Source organism: Adiantum capillus-veneris, chromosome 8, assembly GCF_014529385.1.
Source record: "Adiantum capillus-veneris isolate H3 chromosome 8, ASM1452938v2, whole genome shotgun sequence".
NCBI lineage: Eukaryota > Viridiplantae > Streptophyta > Polypodiopsida > Polypodiales > Pteridaceae > Adiantum > Adiantum capillus-veneris.
This window is the reverse complement of record NC_140938.1, coordinates 82,749,138-82,772,948: the sequence shown is the minus strand read 5'-3', so window position 1 is coordinate 82,772,948 and position 23,811 is coordinate 82,749,138. Positions and strand designations below refer to the sequence as shown.

The 23,811-nt window shown below is 42.6% G+C and overlaps 1 pseudogene; it reads left to right on the top strand.

Moving 5' to 3' along the window:
* The first annotated feature begins 22,402 nt into the window (after positions 1–22,402).
* On the top strand, positions 22,403–23,008 carry LOC147452458 (uncharacterized; annotated as a pseudogene).
* The last annotated feature ends 803 nt before the right edge of the window (positions 23,009–23,811 follow it).

The following is a 23,811-nucleotide window of genomic DNA, read 5'->3' as shown; positions in this document are numbered from 1 at the left end:
CCTACAAGCACAACCGTGGACGGTTTGGTGCGAATGGGTGGTGGGTCAGATTTGCCTAGTTTCATAACTCCACCCAAATGGGTGGTGTTTGGAAAACCTTACCAATTTGAGGATTCGGGAACGCCGACTCATGAGCATGAAAAAGACAAGGTTGAAGATGCAAAGGTTGTACAGATAGGTTAGAGGTGGTTGCTAGTTAACCACAACAACTACCCATGCAAAAAACCTCCTATATCATCTTTTGAGAAGCCAAAATTCCTCCAAATCAATCTGCGGCGATGTGGATTGATTTGGAGGCTTTTTAGATATCACATTTTGAAGCAAGTATGTGGGTACAATTTTTTGGCTCGGTTTGATTCAGGAGAATCTTGTGAGATACCATCTGGTAGAGCGAGGGAAAATGGGACAAAGAGGCCTCAGAGAAGTCGAATGACTCTCTCCTCCCCCCTTCCTCTCTCTCTTTGTGTGTGTGAGAGTGCAGGTAGAACTCTGTGCTTCTATAGTTTTTTTTGCACATCACTAATAGCTTTACGATAATATGAAGAGAAGCTGCAACCCTACATTTGTACTACTTTAAAAAATAGCATCCTAATACTGCTCACAAAGTGTTACGTTGTGAGCTCAAGCTCCCTTCCAAGATCTCATCGCCATGCCAAAATTGGCAACCTTCAGCAAGCCCGCTTGAGAAAGAGAAAATCCCAACTTTATGAGCTTTGCGTTAAGCCAAGTTGTGCTACAAGCTATCGTGGACGAGCATGGCTATAGCAGGAATGGAAAGCTCCAATAATTGCACCTATTGACTTCAGAGGGGGAGGTGGGGCGGATGAGGTATGCTTTTGTGTGCGTGTGTGTGTGTGTGTGTTTTGGGGGGGGCCTTTGTTGAGAGGGAGTTGATCACAAAGGAATCCACTCTTGTGCCATTTCCTATAATTTGGAAGATTCCAAAAGGGATTAAATCATTGGAATTAATGGTTGAAGTAGTAGAATAGACCCGTGAGGAAGATTGAGATCACCACAAATTACTTCATCTTTTGAGAACTTAAAACCCCTTCAAAGCAGTCCGTGGCCACGCGAATTGATTTGGATTTTTTTTTAAAGATCCCACATAAGTAGATGTATTTTATTTCAATGGGAATCTACAAAGACGAGATCACGCGTGGCAAGGAAGGCAGAGAGAGATGACGTACCCAAAACCACTTCAAATCAATCCGCGGCAATGCGGATTGATTTGGGGGTTTTCTTAGATCCCACATAAAACAAAGAGTGGGGGTGATTAGGAGGTTCTATAGGCAATAAGTAGGTGTTGTCTTAGGCTTATTTCCCTGTAAATATATGCTATCAGAGTATCTGATGTCAGAGGGCAATAGATATCCATGCATTCATGTTTTGCCTACAGCTAACACAAAGGGCAATAAAAAGGGTGCTATATTCTCTACGTTTTCTTACGAGCAACGGAGGCAGGATAACCTGCTATGCACAAGGATAGAGGAGGGTGTTTTGTGTTGAGCAAGTGAGGCAAGACGACCTACTACACACCAAGCAAAGGGGGGTGTTGTGTGCATTTTATGCCGAGCAAGGTGGCCAACGACTTCACATGTGGCAAGAGAGAGGCGGATGGCCGTAGGTTGTGGCGCGCGCGCGCGCGCACACACACACACACACACACACACAAACACACACAGGGAGAGAGAGAGAGAGATGCCAACCGTGCAGTGATAGGGTTAGATGCAATGGGGCCGGGGGGAAGGGTGTTTGCGCAGAAGGGATGATGTAGCCAGGGCTCTCAGTACGTGACCACAAGTACAAAAAAATTACATTAACAAATATCTTGTGGGATGCCATTTTGCAACCAAATCGGAGAGTGGCCCTAAGTGGGGTATTTATCGCATGGCGGGTACCGCAAAGAGCCAGCACCCAAGGTAGGTCGGCCTTGACAGCAGATCCTGGTAGCATGAGGGAGCCTAAGGCATGGAGGGGCTAGGGGAGGACAATTATAAGCACTAGTAGGGTGTGTGGGGCTACTGGTAGTGCAAGGCAGAGGAGCTGGGGTAGCATTGAGAGATGTATTTTTGTTATTATAGAGATTTAAATGATTTTTCAGGAGATTTATGGGGGTGGAGGGGTTAGTGCATGTAGTTGGCACTTTCTACATGGTACGATTCGGTCCATTCGGAGAAAGGATGCATTTGTAAAGATTGTTCCTATTAGAAATAGGAATGATCCATATGTCCAATGTCCAATAATACATATTATTCAGAAAAATTAATTTCCTTTTTGAGATGTAGAACCAATGGAAATTAGAAAGTAAGTGGCTGTTAACTACATTAATGTGGTGGGCAATGAGATCACATATGAAAGTCTATTGGCTAGATGAATGGCAACCCGTGGCATAAAGAGGCGATCAATGTTGATGGCCAGCAGACACAAACGTGGGGGGGGGGGAGGGAGGGAGGGGAGGTCGTCTAGCCAAAGGGGTGCGTAGTCAGTCAAGCAGAGACATTGAGGTGACAAGTGAGAGAAAAAATACAGAGTAGGGTAGAGGAATATGATTTTTTTTATAGGACAATGAAATCTATGGGAATCAAAAGAGAAAGTGAGGGAAGAGGATGCAAAATCTTCAAGAATAGTGAGGGTGTCTTGTGATTTTTAAGGAGAAGTGAGAGAGGGAAAATAGGGTGGTCCAATTTTGCTTCATAAGTGAGGATCTTGACAAGCAAAGTGGGGGGAAATGGGTAACAAAAGGAAATATAAAGGCTGCATCATGTGGCGCATAAAGCTCACAGATGAGCTCGCAAAGAAACAAACGTCTAGGCATGTAAGAAGGAGACTATATGGGAGCAAGTAGGCAAGACAAATCCTACTAGCTAGTGGGTTATGATCATGTGGTTGCAAGAGGGTGTAGCCGCTAGGGAGGATAGACAATATAGATTTAAAATATTATATCAAGAATCAAATGACAAGCATGTTGCGTTGTTTAGCTTCTATGGTGCAAAACCATGCCGCATCTCTCTTTGGTGCTCGTGTGTGCATGAATCAGTACCGAAAATCTCTCTCTCTCTCTCTCTCTCTCTCTCTCTCTCTCGTTTGTCTATAATGGTAGATGCAAAAACTATGGAGATGAGGCCTTGTGCTAGAGTAGATCATCCTAAAGGTGATGGTGATTAGGTGACAAGCAAGGTGGGATACAGTTCATTGTTTGGTGATGGTGAGGAGTGGCATCGCTTGACAGAGCGGGAGGTGGAGGTGCAACATGGCAAGAGGGTACAAAAAAATTTGAGGTGCTTCTATTATTAAGAATCTACAAAGATGCTTGCAGGTCGCCCGAGTGAAAAAGCTAGAGGATGGCACATATGTGGAGAGAGAGAGAGAGAGAGAGAGAGAGAGAGAGAGAGAGAGAGACGAGAGAAGAGAGATGGATTTTTTATCATGGTCTACATTGACTTCCTATTTCCATTTCATTGATTCTCTATGGCTTATTGGTCATTGGTTTGTGCTTGGTCAATTGAATATGGCAGTTGTGCTTATCGTGTTGCAATGCCATTGTGAGATGATTGTTGCCCTACGACTACATGTTGCCCTCTTGTGTATGAACAAGAATGCATGGCACATATAGGACCAAAGGATACGCACTATGGTGCGAGTAGGGTTGCCCAACAAGGGAACAAAAAGGGCAGAGAGCTACTTTAAGACGACAATGGTGGGGGGGGGGGGGGGGACTTGCTAGACGTGATGATGGCATTGTGAGTACATCTTCTGCATTAAAATTCCTAGATTTTTTGGGAATATATAGGGAAAACTGATTTTGTAGGTTGAGGACCCTCGAAATCAGCATTTAGAGGGCTTATGGGGAGCCCTATTAATAGGACTCTCTTCGACAAGCATCAACACACCCAAAATATTTACTGCAAAGTGGTAAGTGACTAATAATTATCAACAGCTGCACATATGCAAGGACTACTCTTGTCTCTTGTTTATAGAAGCACCTATCTTGGCATGCATCTAATGCATCCTAGTTTTAGCAATTTTCTTATCCTTTATAAAACAAAGATATTCTCAAAATAGCTCCAAATGTCTAATAAATATTCTTGATATTATTTGTATGTATATATACATACAAATAATATCAAGAATATTTATTAGACATTTGGAGCTATTTTGAGAATATATATATATATATATATATATATATATATATATATATATCCTCACCTCTGTGTGTGTGTATGTGTTAAATGAACGTCGTGCTTGGTTTTTTGACTTGGTCAAGAAACCTTGCTCAGTGAATGGTAACACTCTCTCATGAGAGGTAGCCATACGTAGCCGCCCTTGTGTAGATAAGTCCAAATCGGACCCTTCAATCCGCCCATGTGTGGCCGCCCTTGAGAAGACAAGTCCTCCTTGAAATCGGCCACCGTCCATTGAATTCGGCCATCGGCCACCAGCCATTGACTTCAGACCAACCGGCCAACCGGCCAAACAACTTTTTCGACCACTTTCGGACCACCGTCCGGCCATTATATTCCGGCAAAAAAGGAATATTTTGTGAAAATTTTGATTTCCGGCGAGTTATTTTTCTTTACACCGTACGATGGCTTCTCCTCGTAATGGGGGCCTTACAAATGTGCATTTTTAACACCAAAAATTACAAGGGGTAAATCAGCTCCATACTTAGGAGGATAAATCTTGAAAGTATATTTCTCGCAAGTACAATGTGTTGCAAATCTAAAACTTTTAAGGGAGAAGATGCCTTAGATATTCCACTAACTTGAAACAATGTATTACATACGAAATGATTTAGGTACAGCTATCTGCATTGCTTGTAATTTCGGGGGGGGGGGGGGGGGGGGGGGGGGAGGAGGGGAGGAGGGTCACTATGTGTAAATTGTGTATATCATGTGCATTCAAGGGTTATTTATAAAAATCCTTATCTGTGAATTTTTGACAAATAAAATACACCCTTTTCCTATTCAATCTGTATTTTTTTTTTTCCAATTCCATTTTATGGTATCCTTCTGTATGTGAAAATGTGAGAAAAAAAAAATCCCTTTTGCTGTACTCACGTGATAGTCACATAATTATTAAGTGACTCCTCCAATCATGTAATTTAGTGGCTCCCCTTGAAGTTTTGATTTGTCCTCTTGGGACGTAGCCAAAGCCCTAAGATTCCCTTGAGTCACCCAGATTTCTTCATCTTTGTAAATTTCTTCTGCCAATGTGTGATTAGGCAAAGGATCATTAGGCTGTTGTGCATTCTGGTTGGGATCAATATCTTCGATGTTTGAATTGCAAAACAATAAACTTCAATGAACAAAGTCTATATGTACTTAAAAAAGAGAGAGAGTTTAAAGGATTTTATAGATCCAACTTGAAATACTTTAAAACCCTAACTTGAAGAACTTTAAAGACATAACTGAAAATAAGTTTAAAGATCTAGTCTAAAATAACATCACACATTGCACACCATCAACGACAAAAAATATTGTTGCTAGTTTAATCATCAACAGGCCTCAAGCCAGATCGGTTACAACATGGTAGCCAACATTATGGGCTCCATTCAAACAAAGGCTTAAATCCCATATTTTTGGCCTATCAAAGGGTTTGGGGAAGTTTCTACTAGCAAGATGTTTGTTTACATTTCGCAAAAATTCGTGCTTGGGAACCTCAAGGGGCTCTAGAATACACGCAACTAAGCACTCAAGAATATATGATAGACTATATATCAGATGCTTTGGTGAAAGGAGGAGGATTGGTGCTGATATTTCCAAGGGCAGTCCATGGATAATCTCGCTTGAATTAAGCTCTAGTTTGAGGGTTGAGATTCAGGAGCTTGGGGAATGTTGTCAAAGTGTTCGATGGTGTACTTTGTCCCCAGCCAAAATGTGGTAGAATATTTCTAGTGTGTAGGTCATTTGTGAATGAAATTGTGACTATGAAATATGAATTTCATGGTCTGCAAAAGAGCGTTGCAGATCGGCAAAATGTTGTCTATGAACTGTTGTACAGTTCCAGATGTGTGCTGAAACTCTTTGGCTGCAGGCTTGCTTCCATCATGATAAAAGGCTTGAATCCACTGCTCAAGTTGACCTCCATTCCAAAGCTTGAAGATCAACATGGGCCTTTTGCTATAATGAACAAGAGCACGTGGCAATATCATGCCACGTTGCTTGGGATAGTAGTAGCTGTTGTAAAGTCAGCTTGCTTCCTATATGGTCCTTGTAGATCTTTGCTGCATAGATAGTGTAAGGACAGGGGTACCGCCAAGGCCACTGGCACGATCGGACAATGTATGGTAGGGGGAGGCTATACGATAGCACGACTGGGTGGAGACTAGCACACACATTACCACAGCCCTTTCACTAGTCTCTGAGCTATTTTTGGAGAAGGTAAAAAGTGGGTTGTATGTGCATGCAATGTGTTGCTTATCTCCCACGATTCACAGACAAGGACAACGACGTAAGGTGACCTCCATTCCAATGCTTGAAGATCAACATGGGCCTTTTGCTATAACGAACAACAACATGTGGCAATATCATGCCACGGTGCCGGGGATAGTAGTAGTTGTTGCTTCCTCTAGCAGTGTTTGTAAAGTCAGCTTTCTTTCTATCTGGTCTTTGTAGATCTTTGCTGCATAGATAGTGTAAGGACATGGGTTCTACGGGCAAGGCCACCGACACGACCGGACAGTGTGTATGCTAGGGAGAGGCTATATGATAGCACAATTGGGTGAAGACTAGCACATGCACATTACCACCACCCTTTCACTGGTATTTGAGCTATTTTTGGGGAAGGGGGAAAGCGGGTTGCATGTGCATGTGACACGCTGCTTCTCTCCCATGATTTGCAGACAGGGACAAAGACCTCTCCACTGTTGTGTAGCAAAAGGAAGACATGCTCAGAGTTCTGTGCATAGTACACAAAGGTAGACATCAACAGCCCCCCCACCAATGCCCCCCACAACAGGTAACTAAGATGGGAAACCAAGGAAAACTCGACCGACAACTCTACGACACCGAGGCTTCGTTGGAGCCGTTGGGTGTGCGCATGGAAAGGCCCTCTAAAACCTTGCATGAGGGAGGGTTGAACCCACCCCATCACGGTAGGAGGCCAACACCCTACCATCCAAGCTATTAAGCCTTGTTTTTTTGTATAACAAGGAAAGATAGCATACTTGTGTTGACAAGAAAGCTAGAAGGAAAAGTAAAGCTTCAAACTTCAAGGAAGTAGTTTCACCCTTACTTTTCACTTCTTGGAGGAAGGCAAGTTCTCCTCCAAAAATCATTTTTCTTCAAGGAGGAAGCTTCACACGTGAAGAAAAGCTTCACAAAAGCTACAAGTTTTTGTGAAGAATCAACGAAGGTATTCTTACAACGAACGCGATGTGAAGCACTGCAATTTTTGCAAAAAGGCGAGGTTCGCATACAAGCAAACCACCGAGCATAAAAAATACAAAGACTTCAAGATTTACAAGGTACAAGTTGACGTTTCTTTCTCTCTTTACATTAGTGTGTGTTTACCATGGCCAATGAGGATATCCCACCTACGCACACTTTTGATTTTGAGCACGTACATCAAAATCAGGGCACCACGAGTGCTGCCAACACTAATATGCATGACGATGACAATCTGGGAGATCATGGCCTTGTCGATATGGATGCTTTCAAGACTTCGGAAAACTGCCAAAGCATACTTGAACGCAACCTCTCTACACTCAATGCAAATGTTACAAATCTTACTAAGCTACTTGTGAAATTTATGAATTCGCAGACGGCTCAAGGAGCCACAAGTGGCACGGTTCAAGGAAACCAAGCTTGTACGAATCAAGGAGTCCAAGAGATGAGTGCTTTAGAAGATGCAGAAGGTAGCAATGTATTGCTTAAGAATATCACCATTCCTGAGGTTCACGGGGAAGAGTGGATCCCAACAAGGATGCGGTCAATACGTTCTTACACAAATGGAGTGATATTCATAGGTTGAGACACACCCCACTATAAAGACGGCTGTGGAAACAAATCTATCTCTTAAAGGCAAGGCCTATAAGTGGTGGATGACATTTTGAATAGATGCTCGTTCTTCGTCTTGGGCTGTGTTTCAAGCTTCCTTCTCCAAAGAGTTTTTGGACTCCAATGAAGAAGATAAGAATTGGTTAGCATGGGATGCATGCCGCATGTCTGGCCTCTCTCTCTCACACAGTACCTTTTGAAGTATCGGGAAATCATATTAAACTAGAAGGTCTAGATGAATTCCAAAATATATGGGGTTTTAATAGGGGTCTTGCCAAAGACTATCATCTTCATGTCAAAACCCAACCTCCAAAAACTGTGGAAGAAGCCATCGGTCATGCCCAAAGATACGATGATGACTAAGAGAGGAGGGGAAATGTTCCCTACTCTAAGAATAATTTTGCTAAGAGCCAATGGCAAGGTAGATCTCCCACATCTTCCAAGAGAAATAAGAGACAATCTACGTCTCCACGCCCACAAGAGGCTAAGAAGCTTAAACAATCACAAGATACTCCACGTGGGTCTCTCAGTACTGCTAATTTTGAGCGTGCAAAGAAACACAATTTGTGTTTCAAATGTCTTTTGGACCAACATAACAAGAAGTATTGTCCTCTTTTGCAGGGCAAAGAAAAGGCCATGCACACTGTGCAACGCCTCACATTAGATTCATCTCCTAAATATTGTGATGTAAAAGTTCTTCATATGGAAGAAAAGCACAAGTGTTGTGTGCCTGCTTCAATGTGGAAGCCCATCTTTGGACCCCATGATTTGATTCGCATGCAAGGCACTATTAAGGACAACGTGTTTGTATTTTAGTGGATGATGGTGCAACTCATAACTTCCTGAACTATAAGCTAGTCAAGAAATTGAAGCTACACAAACTCCCTGTTCCCACAAGTATGTTGTAGAGAAGATTTCATGAAATGATAAAGAAGTATGGGACATGGTAGTTCAAGGGGTTGAGCTTATTGTTCAAGATCATACGATGATCCTTGACTTTCAAGTTATGAACATGGACCGTGCTGATGTAGTTTTAGGATGGGAGTGGCTGCATGGTTTAGGAAACACATTGCACACTAGTTATGAACACAACTCCTTATCCTTTATGGCCAATGGTAAACATGTGCTTTTGCTTGGTGAGAAAAATATACCATCTGCACCTCTTATATGTACAGTCGAGATTTGTATTTTATAGAAAGCAAATTTAATAGATGAAGTCTTTTTGTGTTACTGCTTGTCTCCAATTCTTGTGAATTCTCAAGAGCAAAGTGTTGTGAATTCTCGTAATGGTATGCAAAGTGAAATGAATTCTAATGATAAGCAAAGTGTTCACAATTCTAAAGAGCAAAGTGGTCTCAATTTTAATTCTATTGAGCAACGTGCAACTATTGTAAAACAAACATTATAGGAATTACAAGATTCTCCATTCCAACATAACTCTAGTGTACTTTCTCCCTTTGCAAAGCAAAAACTGACTCACTTACTGTTAACCCTCATGGCTCACGGACACCCTATCACCTACGACAAATGCCGTATTAATTATTTGGTAGAGTCAGGGACTGGGCTCGGGGGGTTCACTTTGTGTAAAATTACCATATCACGTGCGTTCAAGACATGTTTGTAAAACCCCTTATCTGTGAATTTTGTTAAGAATATAATGTACCCTTTTCTTTTAAAATCTGTAAGTTTTTTTCAAATTTGAAAAAATAATGCCCTTTTGTATATATATTTCTGTAAGTTTCAAGAACTTTAAATACCCTTCTGTTGAACTCACGTGATAGGTTACATTTTTATTAGGTGACCTCCTCCGGGGACCGGGCTTGTCGGTTCAATAGGAAAAGGGTAAAAGTAATCACTGATGAGAGGCGCACTCTAACATGAACATTCAAGGTTAGTTAGCTAAGTATGGGCGCCCAAGTGTGAATGGGGCGAGCTCATATAAAAGTCACCTAAACCAAAAATTCATCTATTCTTTCATTTGGGTAATTGAAGAGTGCTCTTGCTCCATCTCCATCTTCTTCTTCTTCATCTCCTTGTGTGTGTTGTATGCGTGAGAGAGAGAGAGAGAGAGAGAGAGAGAGAGAGAGAGAGAGGTAGGGAGAGGGAGAGATAGAGAGAGGGAGAGATAGAGAGAGGGATAGAGAGAGAGAGAGAGAGAGAGACGACGGCATGGCGGCGGGGAAGCGGTTGAGCGCGACGCAACGGCGGCTCCTTCTTCTTCGCGGCAAAGAATACTCCATGAAGGCGAACGTAGGGCGGTGAGTGACACACCCTTGCTCTCTTGAGATTGCTAGATTAGTCTACTTGTGTGTTTGGAGCCATTTGTGGCTCACACACAGTGTATCAGGAAGTCCCTTGCATTGACACGTGCGACAGACACACACATTTTTGGCGCCGCTACCGAGGAAATGTCTTGCATTAAGCTTGAGTAGCACTCTATACTACTTTGTGGTGCATTTTGAATTGTAGGAAAGGTAGAGAAGGAAGGTGTGTGTTGAGAAGGAGTCTGTTTTGTTGCTGTGTATTGTTTTGTTAAAGATACTGTGTTTTTTTTGTTAATAAGGTGTTGAAAGGTACTGTGTTTTCTCTGTGATAAGGTGTTAGAGATTAAGGTAGTAGATCCATAATGTTAGTCTGTGTAAAGTATAGTAAGGAGTTCTATTAGCTAAGGAGTTGCTGTAGTAGTGTGTTAGTATGTAACAGTAGCTGTATTAGTTGTAAGTAGGTAGGTTAGGTGTGTGTGTGCTGGCGCACACAGCGCGGCCACGACGATATTATCGCAAAAAACTAAAATAAAAAAATTAGAAGTAGGATCGGGATCGGGGATATCCCCAAGACCGAAGCCCAAACCCAAGCCCAAGCCCACACTCAAGCTCAGGCCTCAGTCCCCCTTTAAAATTATGTATTTAAGCCTCACACGTAGGTAAAAATTGACCTTTTTGAGGACCAATGGAGCTTCAGGTACTGAATGCTCTGTTGTAAAGCACACCACGGCCCCCTGAGAGATACGCTTGTTTTGATCTATAACATGCTTTAATCCAAAAATTGATCATTAAAAAACATTAAAAAACGAGTGAAAACGGATGCCTAAAAAAGGAAGCGGTTAATCTTTGAGGTTATTCGCCGATGCTTGTAGGGTGCCAAAGGCACATGCATCTGCACTTTGGTCGTGTGCTAGAGGCGGAGCAACTAGAGAGCATTTTGAATTATGGGAATTCTCAATATCCACCTACCTTAGGTTCCGGACCCTTGGCAGGGACCAAACGTAGTACAAACCAAAACTCAAACATAGTGGCTAGTGACTCTTCCTCTTACTACGATATCATGGAGGGTTTCCCAATGCCTAATCCTGATAGCTCAAGCCAAGACATGCATGCCATGGGTCCATGGTCCAGGCCGAGCGTGCTTAGCCACTTGAAGGAAACCTTTAGTAGAGCCACTCGCTCCGAACATGGAGCTAATGATGTAAATGAGGGGGTTGGGGAAGTAAATTCTCCATACATGACCAACGTAGACCTCAAGCCTAGATGGAGTGTTCTTAAATGAGAACTAGGAGTACGAACTACAAACAAAAACTCTAACCGACCTATACACAGATCACACCTATGAGGTGGGTTGGTTAGATGTCCTACAATCCACAACGGGTGCTACTAGTGTGGAGGATCAACAACAAAGAGTTTGTGAGGTCATCCATAGGGTTATTGAGCTAGAGAAACAGAACAAGGGGATCCACATGCCTTCAATGGGTCTCATGATATTCTTGGATACAGGGAAGGCTAAACAACCAACCTTATCGCAAATGGAGACTCTCCTGGTAAGTCCCATGGATCCCCCATATGTTGTTTCGCCAGGGGTCTCAGTGCAATCTGAGCCCACCAGTGATAGCTTTACTTTTCCAAGTCTAGCTCATCTTTCCCTTGATGACGCCACAGCTACCATGCCTACCCCAATGATGGGCATGCCAAGAAACACGCCATGGACCTCATTCGTGATTAAAGCATTGCTACATGGTAGCTCTATGCCGACAACAGTACCTACAAGTGTGTACCAATCGTATACACCCATGGGTCCTCGTACTCATGTAGTCCCTACCCCTTCCATTGTTTCAACTACCTATGCTCCACAGCCACAACACCCAAGCTCTTATCTCCATGGGACCATACCAGCTAGCATAAGCATGTCACATCCGACATCTGCTATGCCTAGGGCCACACATATGAACTTTGGGTCGCCACATGGCGCAACACCGTACCAAACGTGGAACCCAAAGGCTTCCTATGCGCCAAGCCCAATGCCAATACCTACTCCATATGTAGTCTCTAGAGCACCTCCGCCCACGGTTCCTGCTCACTCAGGTGACTTGGAAACATTTGCTCAAGCTATCGATCGATCTATTGCTGAGAATATGCGTAACATGCCTGATAGAGAACCTAGAAGTGAGGTAGTACAAATATCCAAGCTCACACAAAAATTTAGTGGAACGAGGATGTGAGAAAGCATATCAAAGTGTTTGAGCAAATATGCGACTCTCTAGGAGAACACAATGACCTGCATAAGAGTAATTCTTTAAGCCTAAACTTAAGTAAAACGGTTGGGGATTGGTATAGAACCCTAAGGGTGGAAGAAAAAACAAATTACCCTACTCTTAGGAAAAGGCTGGGGATTGGTATAGAACCCTAAGGGTGGAAGAAAAAACAAATTACCCTACTCTTAGGTGATTGTTCTTAAAAGAATACATACGAGAGGGAGTGCTTTGGGGTGTAGCCTCTCAGCTCCAGAAAGCCCAACGAGAGGAAGGAGAGTCGGTGAGAGACTTTATTAGTAGCTTGAAGCATTTGAATTCTCATTGTAATCCAAATGAGCACTTCAATAATAATCAATTGCTTGATAGATTCAGTAGGTGATACGACATGAGGATATCTACAATGGCCTAGTCATTAGAGGTATCACCACTTGGGAAGCAATCACCACCATTGCAATACAATTGAAGGATAATTAATTATTCAAGGAGAAAGAGTGTTTGTTGACTCTAAATCTATTAGCTCGCAGGCATCGGGGCATCAGCCAATGACCCTAAAGCATATTGCTAAGGAGCCAAAGATATCTAAGATGACTTTAGCAGATCTCACCAAGGCCATTTAGTAGAGTCTTAGAGACAATCGTGCTCCTTAAAACAATTATATATATCCAAGAAGGGAGCAGTAATGGTGCTCAATATATTATGGACCGCCTAGTACTAGTGAATGCCCTACTTTTAGAGTAAAATTCAATGGGAGCGGCAATGCCTGTGGGAGGTATGGTCATCAAGCTAAGGATTGCATAGCATTTAAGCACACAATGGCCAATAGACCAAGCTTAGAATGGACAAACACACCTGGAGTGCCTGCATTGATGCCGGCCCCACCTCTTGAACAAACGTCACAACACATGGTCCCTAGGGCCCAAAATTTTGTTCAAACATCACCCTTACCACCTCCAGTGCTAGGACCGCAACCACCACATCCAAGAAATACTTTTGTGAATTAAGTGGGTTGTGAGTCATTTATTGCTTGGTTGGAAGGCTGTGAGGAAGATATAGACCCTAATATTGCCTATGGGATGGATGTGCTTGAAGAAAGTCCACAATACTACATGGAGGACTATTGGGGACAAGTCAGACCTGTATATCAAGTAGCTCCTCTTGTTGCAAGAGGCCAAAATATCAATTACACTGCTAATAGACCACCTCTTCAATGCTATGAGTGTGGAGGTCCACATCGTGTGGTTAAGTGTCCTATTAAGATACAAAAGAATGCCACACTAATGCAAACCAATCAAGCGAGAACTTCTACAATGCCGATACTCATGTGTAATCGATGTGGCATAGATCATTTGATTGCCCAATGTCCAAATAATTCAAATGCACTAAAGATCACGCCATTAAACTTGATTGAGGTTACCGAGGAGCCATCACAAAGTACACCTGTAGTACTAGTAGACGTACTCATACGATCGATGCTCCAAAAACAAACTCATATTTTTGAGGAAAAAGACACGGCATCAATTGCCCAATCTCAGAAAAAGAAGAAAACACAAAGGAAGAGATCGCAAAAGTCAGCGAAGTCAGACACCCTAGTTCATAGACCAACATAGGGACTGGTGACGACCCCGTATATATGAACGACGTTGAAGAGGATTCTGATTCAGGTGAAACCATGGAGACGAAAACGACCACTAAGATAGAAACCAACAAGGAAGATCTTCATGAGCCACACTGGCCAGGATCCAAGAAGAAGATAGGAACTTATCCAAACCTTACAGAGGAGATTGAGCGAGTCAAGCAATTAAGGAGTTTAGTAGAAGATACCCAAAGGGCTCTAGAACTAGTACCTAGGCAAATCCAGATTATAGACACTGTGTTCCCTATGCAACAACAACCTCACCAAGTCCATAGACACGTAGCCATACCTAGTGTCATCCAAGAAGAAAGTGACTTAAAGTGGGCTTAAAGTCATGTGAAAGTGGGTGTATTCACTTCTTGATGGAAATAATGTTTACAGAGGGACTACCTAATCCTATCAAAGAAATGGAGATCCCATCTTCCCCATGTCAAGGGATTGAAGCCCAGAAGGTGCCGTTAAACATTACCAAATTGATGGATTTCATGTCTTCAGAATTTAGAACCACCATCATGTCCAAACTATATAAAGACCCTGAGCTCGTCTCAACTCTTCGAGCTTTCCTCAATGGAGAACTAAAGTTTGGGCTACCACAATTTGCACACATGGATGGAGTTGGGGAGATGCCAATAGAGGAGGAACACTTAGATCCACAACCCAACCTAGATGAGAACCTTGTGGTAGAAATACCTAATAACAAGTTGGGACAATTTTTTGAGGGTGATGAATCCAATGCGACCATACCAATCACTACTAAGGGATTAACCATGAACGGAATCCTTGATGGTGGCGCTAGGGTTAGCATTGTGACTAAAGGAATCTATGGGAAGACCTCACCTTGCGACCACAACCATAGTGGTGAAGATGGCCAATGGGGCTATTTTATACGTATTGGGATGTTAGAAGATCTCAAGATCAAGGTCTTTGGACATAAAATAAGAATTATCTTCATTGTTATGGATTTGTCCAAGCACACTATGGAATTAGAGAGGATCTTAGGACATCCTTTCATGAGGGAAGCAAAAATAGTGCATGACTGGTCTCAAAACCATGTTTACTTGCAGTTCCAAGATTCTGTCATTCGAGTGGATCTTGTAACTGGTCGAGCACATCCTCTAGGAAACAGGTTTATAATTGATCATAGCTCTGACACCATAGTTCACTCGGCCCCATTGCAGTATTGTTACACGTGTAAAGCGGACACTGATGTTGGGGAAGATTCTCCTTATATGGATGTACTACCTGGGATGACTGTGTCGGACAATGTTGATTGGATCCACCTAGCAACAACCATAGACACTTGGGAAAACAGGGGGACAACTTAGGTAACACCTGAGGGTGATGAAATGCCACCACTCGTACCCTTACATATGCTACAAGCAATGCATATAGCTTCTGACAAGACTCATCCTAATATAATGAAGAAAGCATACAAGTGGGTCCCTAAAGATTCTTTAGCGACCATGGTTGATGCTAGAAAATAGAAGCCTTGTAAAAAACATCCCACTCATTCCAAGAAATGTAAGAAAATGTGGCATTGGATTCCTATACGACTATTGGAAGCCTAAGGCCACTATCAAGGAAATGATCAAATCTGGGTGCCAAAACATAGATTGTGTTTTTACCTGTCACCTGACCCATGTGAGCCGAATCCCATAGCTCCAAAACGAATCGATGATCGCGGAAAGAAAAAAATCACAGAATGCTACATACTCGCTCCAAAGCTAGTTTGGGTACCGAAGAAAGAACGATTTGTTCCACCTAGGTCTGAAAGAGGGGAGTCCCATGAATCTTCTAGCTCCTCATGTAATGCATCCATAGAGGTAAAAGCTTCTCCACAGCCTCCACCTATAATAATGGACCTCCATGAAGCTACAAAGGAATCCACACCGCCAAATTTTCAATAATCACCTAATGAACCACTTCAAGCTCGATCTTGGGAGAGTACCTTACCACCCTTGGAACTCGACGAGGCACCTAAGGTTATAGAAAACCACTGGCAAAAATCCTCACCTGTTACCAACTAGAACAATTGGTTTCAAAGGAGACGAGCACATTTCAAACAATATGACCTACCCAAGGAAGGGGGGAAGTCTTCATTCACATCAGCCTATTGAACTATTTCCCTCTTACCCTTCTTTCCCTGACCTCTCAATTACCGATCTTAGGGAATGTATATATAAAGCCTTATACTCACAAAAAACAAAAAATAGTAAAGAGCAAGAGCAATTAGCAAACAAGTGTGCTCAATAAAAGTCAAAACATTGACCCGGGCCTACACATTCACATCCGGTACACTGAAACATAGACCTATGTCATCAAACACCTTTGATCCTCATCACTTGAGTGATAGAGGGTAGGTAGGATTAGTATGATAGGAGTATTTCTGTTTTAGAGTTTAGTGATTTGCAAAGTTCTTTCTTCCCACTGATGTGCCTCCTAGAGGTATTCTTTGTGTTTCCTAGTGTGTGCAGGAATGTGTTGCTGTTGTTGGGATTTGGACCTTCATGGAATATTTCTCTCATCCACTTTTCAAATCAAGCACGATCATCAACACAAACAGGTGTTTCTTGTCCATTAGCATGGCCCCTTATCTTTTTTTGCATCTATGTTTGTCTACTTTAATTGTGATTGGTAGCATAATAATCAACGCATTTGCTTAGTATCAAACATTCAATTCAATGTAATTTTTTGTCATAAGCACTTGTCTAGGTTTAAAAATCAAGCAATCCGATTAAGCTAGTTTGACCAAGCTAGGCGTTAGAGATCTTCTCTTAATACCATGGGGAATGCCTTCCTAATAATCAATGGTTACTTAGGTTCTTAATCCGATTTAAGCAGCATTGTGTGCAATGTACTAAGTCTTTCTAGTGGGATTAGTCCCTATTGACCTTTAGCTTAAGTATTATAAAGGGAGTTTACTAGTGTGATGAGCCTGGGGAGGGTAACAGTGTAATATGACTCCCCAAAGTTACAAAATTAAAATGCTGAAAAGAAACAAACAAAAAAATCAAAGTTTCACAATGTAAAATCTAAAGCAGAAAGAGAAATCTCAGCTTGATTTAGTACTTCGCTCACATGTATCGCCTATGGTACTAGAGCCCTAGAGGTTCTCAATGTGGGCGCTTTTCCTTGAAAATCAAGAAACCCAAGGCATACAAAATAAGCACAAACATCAAAATTGAATCACTGTGAAAAGACTTTGAGGGGTCAAAGAAAAGTAAATCAGTTAGGCGATGATTTCATGAGCAATTCCTTTTATCGTAGCTTAACTACAAGGTCTTCTAGGTATAGCTTCTAGTCAGCCCTTGGACATGAAATAATTGGCTCTCGCGATTAAATAACTTAATTGACTAGAGAAAATTGAGAAGCTTGCCCATGGTATTAATAGTCGATCTTTAGTGCCTTTTGACCGTTAAATTAGCGACCCTAGACTTGTTTAATTTTTTATCTTTACAACTGTTTATGCTTTTGATTATATTGCAATTTAATGTTTATTGCTAACAAATGGTTTAAAATTCTGTTACCAATCAAATTGTCTGTCTACAACTGCATATGCTTTTTAATTGTATATGAGAATGCAATTACTGTGCCAATATTGTTTGATTTTTGCAGTGACTGAACAAGGCTAAGGACATTCATCACAAATGCTCTTCCACCTCGACGCATGAGCTTCAACCAATAGCTTTCAAGGATGGAATCTACATCAGGAAGGGGGGCATGTTAACCCTCACGCACATTCCTGTCACCTACGACAGACGTCGTATTATTTATTTGGTAGAGTTAGGTACCGGGCTTTTTGGTCCAATAGGAAAAGGGTAAGAGTGATCGCCGATGTGAGGTGCACTCTAACATGAACATTCAAGGGTTAGTTGGCTAAGTATGGGTGCCCAAGTGTGAATGGGGCGAGCTCATATAAAAGTCACCTAAACCTAAAAATCACTCATTCTTTCATTTGTGCAATTGAAGAGTGCTCTTGATCAATCTCCATCTCATTGTGTGTGTGTGTGTGTGTGTATGCGCGCACGAGAGAGAGAGAGAGAGAGAGAGAGAGAGAGAGAGGGAGAGAGAGTGTGTGTGCGATTGAGCATTGCGATGACGACACGGCGACAGTGATGCGGTTGAGCGCGGTGCAACGGCGGCTCCAGGCTTCTTTGCGGCAAGGAATCCTCTATGAAGGTGAGTGTAGGGCAGTGAGTGACAAACCCTTGCATTCTTGAGCTTGCTATATTAGTCTAGTTGTGTACTTGGAGCCATTTGTGGCTTGCACATAGTGTATTAGCAAGGCCCTTACATTGATACGTGCGATAGACGTGCACATTTTTGGCGCGTTGCTGGGAAAATGCCTTGCATTAAGCTTGAGTAGCACTCTATGCTACTTTGTGGTGCATTTTGAATTGTGCTCTTGCTCCATGTCCATCTTCTTCTTCTTCATCTCATTGTGTGTGTGTATGCGTGAGAGAGAGAGAGAGAGAGAGAGAGAGAGAGAGAGAGAGAGAGAGTGTGCAATCAGGCATTGTGACGATGACAAGCGGCGTTGAAGCGGTTGAGCGCCACGCAGCGGCGGATCCTTCTTTTTCGTAGCAAGGAATCCTCCACGAAGGCGAGCGTAGGGCGGTGAGTGACATACCCTTGATCTCTTGAGCTTGCTAGATTAATCGAGTTGTGTTCTTGGAGCCATTCGTGGCTCGCACACAGTGTATCGGCAAGTCCCTTGCATTGACATGTGCGATAGACCCACACTTTTTTGGCACCGTTGCCGGGGAAATGCCTTGCATTAAGCTTAAGTAGCACTCTATGATACTTTGTGGTGCATTTTGAATTGTAGGAAAGTTAGAGAAGGAAGGTGTGTGTTGAGAAGGAGTTTGTTTTGGTGCTGTGTATTGTTTTGTTAAAGGTACTGTGTTTTTTTTTTGTTAATAAGGTGTTGAAAGGTACTGTGTTTTCTCTGTGATAAGGTGTTAGGATTAAGGTAGTACAAACCAAGACCCAAACATAGCGGCTAGTGACTCTTCCTCTGAATACGATGTCATGGAGGGTTTCACAATGCCTAATCCTAATAGCTCAAGCCAAGACATGCATGCCATGGATCCACAGTCCGGGCCGAGCGTGCTTAGCCACTTGAACGAAACCTTTAGTAGAGCCACTCACTCCAAACATGGAGCTAATGATGTAAATGAGGGGGGTGGGGAAGTAAATTCTCCATTCATGACTAACGTAGACCCTATGCTCTTAGAGAGTGTGCACATGAATACTCCATTCACTGCACCCCCTGACTCTTTAGAGTTATTTCCCTTCGAAGTTATATTACGTGATGGTAGAAGCCTTTCCGAAGTGCAAGAGGTTGAGCGATATATCATTGCGGCTAGGGAAAAGGAAATTGAGAGCTTACGCAAGGTAGAGCAACGAAGAGAGTTAAAAGAAAAAGCTCCTATGTCAATATCTTTGCTAGGAGAGCAATCGAGTGCTCCTGAATTAACGACCACTAACGATCAACCCATAGAGAGCCACATTCCATCTAGTGCAAAGGACACCCCTAGCACCTCAAGCCTAGATGGAGTGTTCTTAAATGAGAACTGGGAGTACGAACTACAAACAAAAAATCTAACCGACCTATACACAGATCACACCTATCACGTGGGTTGGTTAGATGTCCTACAATCCACAACGGGTGCTACTAGTGTGGAGGATCAACAACAAAGAGTTTGTGAGGTCATCCATAGGGTTATTGAGCTAGAGAGACAGAACAAGGGGATCCACATTCCTTCAACGGGTCTCATGAGACTCTTGGATATAGGAAAGGCTAAACAACCAACCTTATCGCAAATGGAGACTCTCCTGGTAAGTCCCATGGATCCCCCATATGTTGTTTCGCCAAGGGTCACAGTGCAATCTGAGCCCACAGTTGATAGCTCTACTTTTCCAAGTCTAGCTCATCTTTCCCTTGATGACGCCATGGCTACCATGCTTACCCCAATGATGGGCATCCCAAGAAACACGCCATGGACCTCATTTGTTAGTAAAGCACCACCACATAGTAGCTCAATGCCGACAACAGTACCTACAAGTGTGTACCAATCGTATACACCTATGGTTCCTCATACTCATGTAGTCCCTACCCCTCCCATTGTTTCAACTACCTATGCTCCACAACCACAACACCCAAGCTCATATTTCCATGGGACCATACCGGCTAGCATTAGCATGTCACATCCGATGTCTGCTATGCCTAGGGCCACACATATGAACTTTGGGCCGTCACATGGCGCAACACCGTACCAAACGTGGAACCCAAGGGCTTCCTATGCGCCAAGCCCAATGCCAATACCTACTCCACACGTAGTCTTTGGAGGACCTTCACCCACGGTGCCTGCTCACTTAGATGACTTGGCAACATTTGCTCAAGCGATCGGTCGATCTATTGTTGAGAATATGCGTAACACGCATGATAGAGGACCTAGCAGTAAGGTAGTACAAATAGCCAAGCTCACACAGAAATATAGTGGAGACGGGGTTGTGAGAAAGCATATTGAAGTGTTTAAACAAATAGGCAATTCTCTAGGAGAACACAATGACCTGTATAAGAGTTATGCTTTAAGCCTAACCTTAAGTGGAAAGGCTGGGGATTGGTATAGAACCCTAAGGATAGAAGAAAAAACAAATTACCCTACTCTTAGGAGATTGTTCTTAAAAGAATACATACGAGAGGGAGTGCTTTGGGGTGTAGCCTCTCTGCTCCAGAAAGCCCAACGAGAGGAAGGAGAGTCGGTGAGAGACTTTATTAATCGCTTAAAGCATTTGAATTCTTGTTGTAATAAAAATGAGCGCTTCAATAATAGTCAATTTCTTGATAGATTCATTAGGGGATTACGACATGAGGATATCTACAATGGCCTAGTCATTAGAGGTATCACCACTTGGGAAGTAGTCACCACCAATGCAATCCAATTGGATGATAACTTAATGATTAAAGGAGAAAGAGTGTCTAATGAGCCAAAATCTATTAGCTCGCAAGCACTGTGGCATCATCCAATGACCCTGAAGCCTATTGCTAAGGAGCCAAAGACATCTGAGATGACTTTAGCAGATCTCTTCAAGGCCATTCAAGAGAGTCTTAGAGACAATCGTGCTCCGCAAAAAAATCATATGTATCCAAGAAAGGAGCAACAATGGTGCTCAGTATGCTATGGACCACATGTTACCAGTGAATGCCCTACTTTTAGAGTAAAATTCAATGGGAACTACAATGCCTGTGGGAGGTACGGTCATCAAGCTAAGGATTGCATGGTATTTAAGCACGCGATGACCAATAGAGAAACCTTAGTATGGATAGACACACATTGATTGCCTGCATTGATGCCAACCCCACCTCTTGAACAAACGTCATTGTCTTCTCTCTCTCTCTCTCTCTCTCTCTCTCTCTCTCTCTCTCTCTCTCTCTCTCTCACACACACACACACACACACACACACACACACACACACACACACACACAAAACTCTCTAAAAAAAATTACGTCTCTTTCAACTTTTAGATTTCAAGTCTGCTAAAATATAATGCTAAGAGCCGATCGAAAAATCAAAACAACTGATTGAAGGAAGGGAAAGAAGGATAGAATCCGGTTTGAAAATTCAAGAAAATAGAGTTTAACTGTAAAAAATGCCGTTATTTCCTCTATGGATGTTTATGAAATTGAAGCATGTGAACCGATGCTCTCTCTCTCTCTCTCTCTCTCTCTCTCTCTCTCTCTCTCTCTCTCTCTCTCTCTCTCTCTCTCTCTCTGTTGACACGCTGAGCATACACTCATTTGAAGTATAACAAGCTAACATTTGTCCAAAAATGATTTGCGGGAAATATCGATCAGCAGTACCACAAAATAAAACTTACTTTAGTAGCGCTACATTCCAGAGAGGCACCCACCTAAAATTAATTAAGCTATGTCAATCATTGTCAATCTCCACATCCCCATTGTCAATCTCTATTTGAAAATCCTTGGGATCCTTCCCATCCACAGAGCGACCCACAAAAACGCAGTACCGAAAATTTCCTTTACTGTGCAAGCAAGCTCCTTTGCCATTGAACAAGGACGCATCACACGGGAAATATCAATCACATTATCGAGAATAATGTTGCCATTGTGCTTGATGTTCTTAAATGTATAAGGAGAAGGAAGAGGAATCTGCATGTTGAAAACCAGCCAAGAGCTCATGGGGCACACTAGCATGGAGCAAGACACTGTTGCCAATGCTAGGACTGAGGGGCAAGCAAAAGAAGAAGAAAAAGGCAATCGAGTGCTGCAACGGCTTGCATGGTCAGATTAGTAGGAGGAATTTTGATAATACAATTATGAGAGTAGCCAAAAATCATGAGGAACACCTGCAGTATAACAATGTCATAAATGCAAATGATGGCATCTTTGTTGTTTTTGTCAGTCGGCTTTATCATTGTGGTATTGAATATGCATTAAATGGGCAGGAATCTGGCTGTCAAAGCTCGCCCTCTTTGAGATTACGAAGGGAGATAATTGTTGCACAAAACTCAGAGCGGATTGACAAGGCCCTTAGCACTAATCATGAGCAGCTCCAGTTGTCTTTAGAGGCTCTGTTCACTCCAGACCACAAGCGCCCACCACAAAAGTATTTGTTCTTGAGCAAGGATTATAGCACGTTAAGCTACTATTTCAGTCCCGCCAGTAGCAGCAGCTGAAACAATGCATTCATCTTCTTCCTATTGCGATCGGGATCCTTAAAGGCTTTGATCACAAGGGCAGCGATGCTAATTGCTCCCCTACTTCCAGTCTTGCTCCAGTTAAGCGTCACCATTGAGGGAGCCACCCGTAAACTCCACTAGACGGTAGACATGAAGCTGAGGGATGCATGTTTTGCGCCCACGATGAAGATGCAATGCTGATAAAGAAAGGGCAGCAAGAATATGAAGAGGTGGTTTTTGTTCGTTTAACAGGATGGGAACTTGGAGCTGCCTCTTCATTGGCACCCAAGATCGGGCCTCTAGGTCTATCGCCCAAGAAGGTAGGAAAGGACATCGCCAAGAAGACTACCAAGGACCGGAAGGGCCTACGCATTATTGCCAAGCTCACTGTCCATATCGTCAATCCAAGTTTGTTTTCGTCCCTTCCACTATCTGCGAGGGATCCAATTTGGATGGCATCTCTACTGATTTCCTCTCCTAATTTCTTTCCGTTGCTTCTGCTTATGCTCTCGCAACCCTGCATTGCTCTCTCTCTCTCTCTCTCTCTCTCTCTCTCTCTCTCTCTCTCTCTCTCTTTCTTTTTGGAAAGATAAACCTTTTCTGAAATAACTATGTAGCATCCAACAACAATAGGAGATAATTTAACATCAATACAATATGTCTATCTGAACGGGTGCAAACCTCACAATTAAAAAGTGACATTCTTTGAACTCTTACATCATCAAGAACGTGCTATCATAGCCCACAATGTATGTATGCATCACCCCCCAATCTCATAAGGCACGACAAAGCAAAAGGTTGCGAGAGTGCATTGACCTATCTTTTTTCGAAACCACACTTCTTACATTCATAGAAAAAATCAGTTTTGGCACTACGAAGGTTCACAATTTTGGGGCAACCATCTCTATCCTTCTCCTGCTGTGTGCACTCTTTGTAGTAGTAAG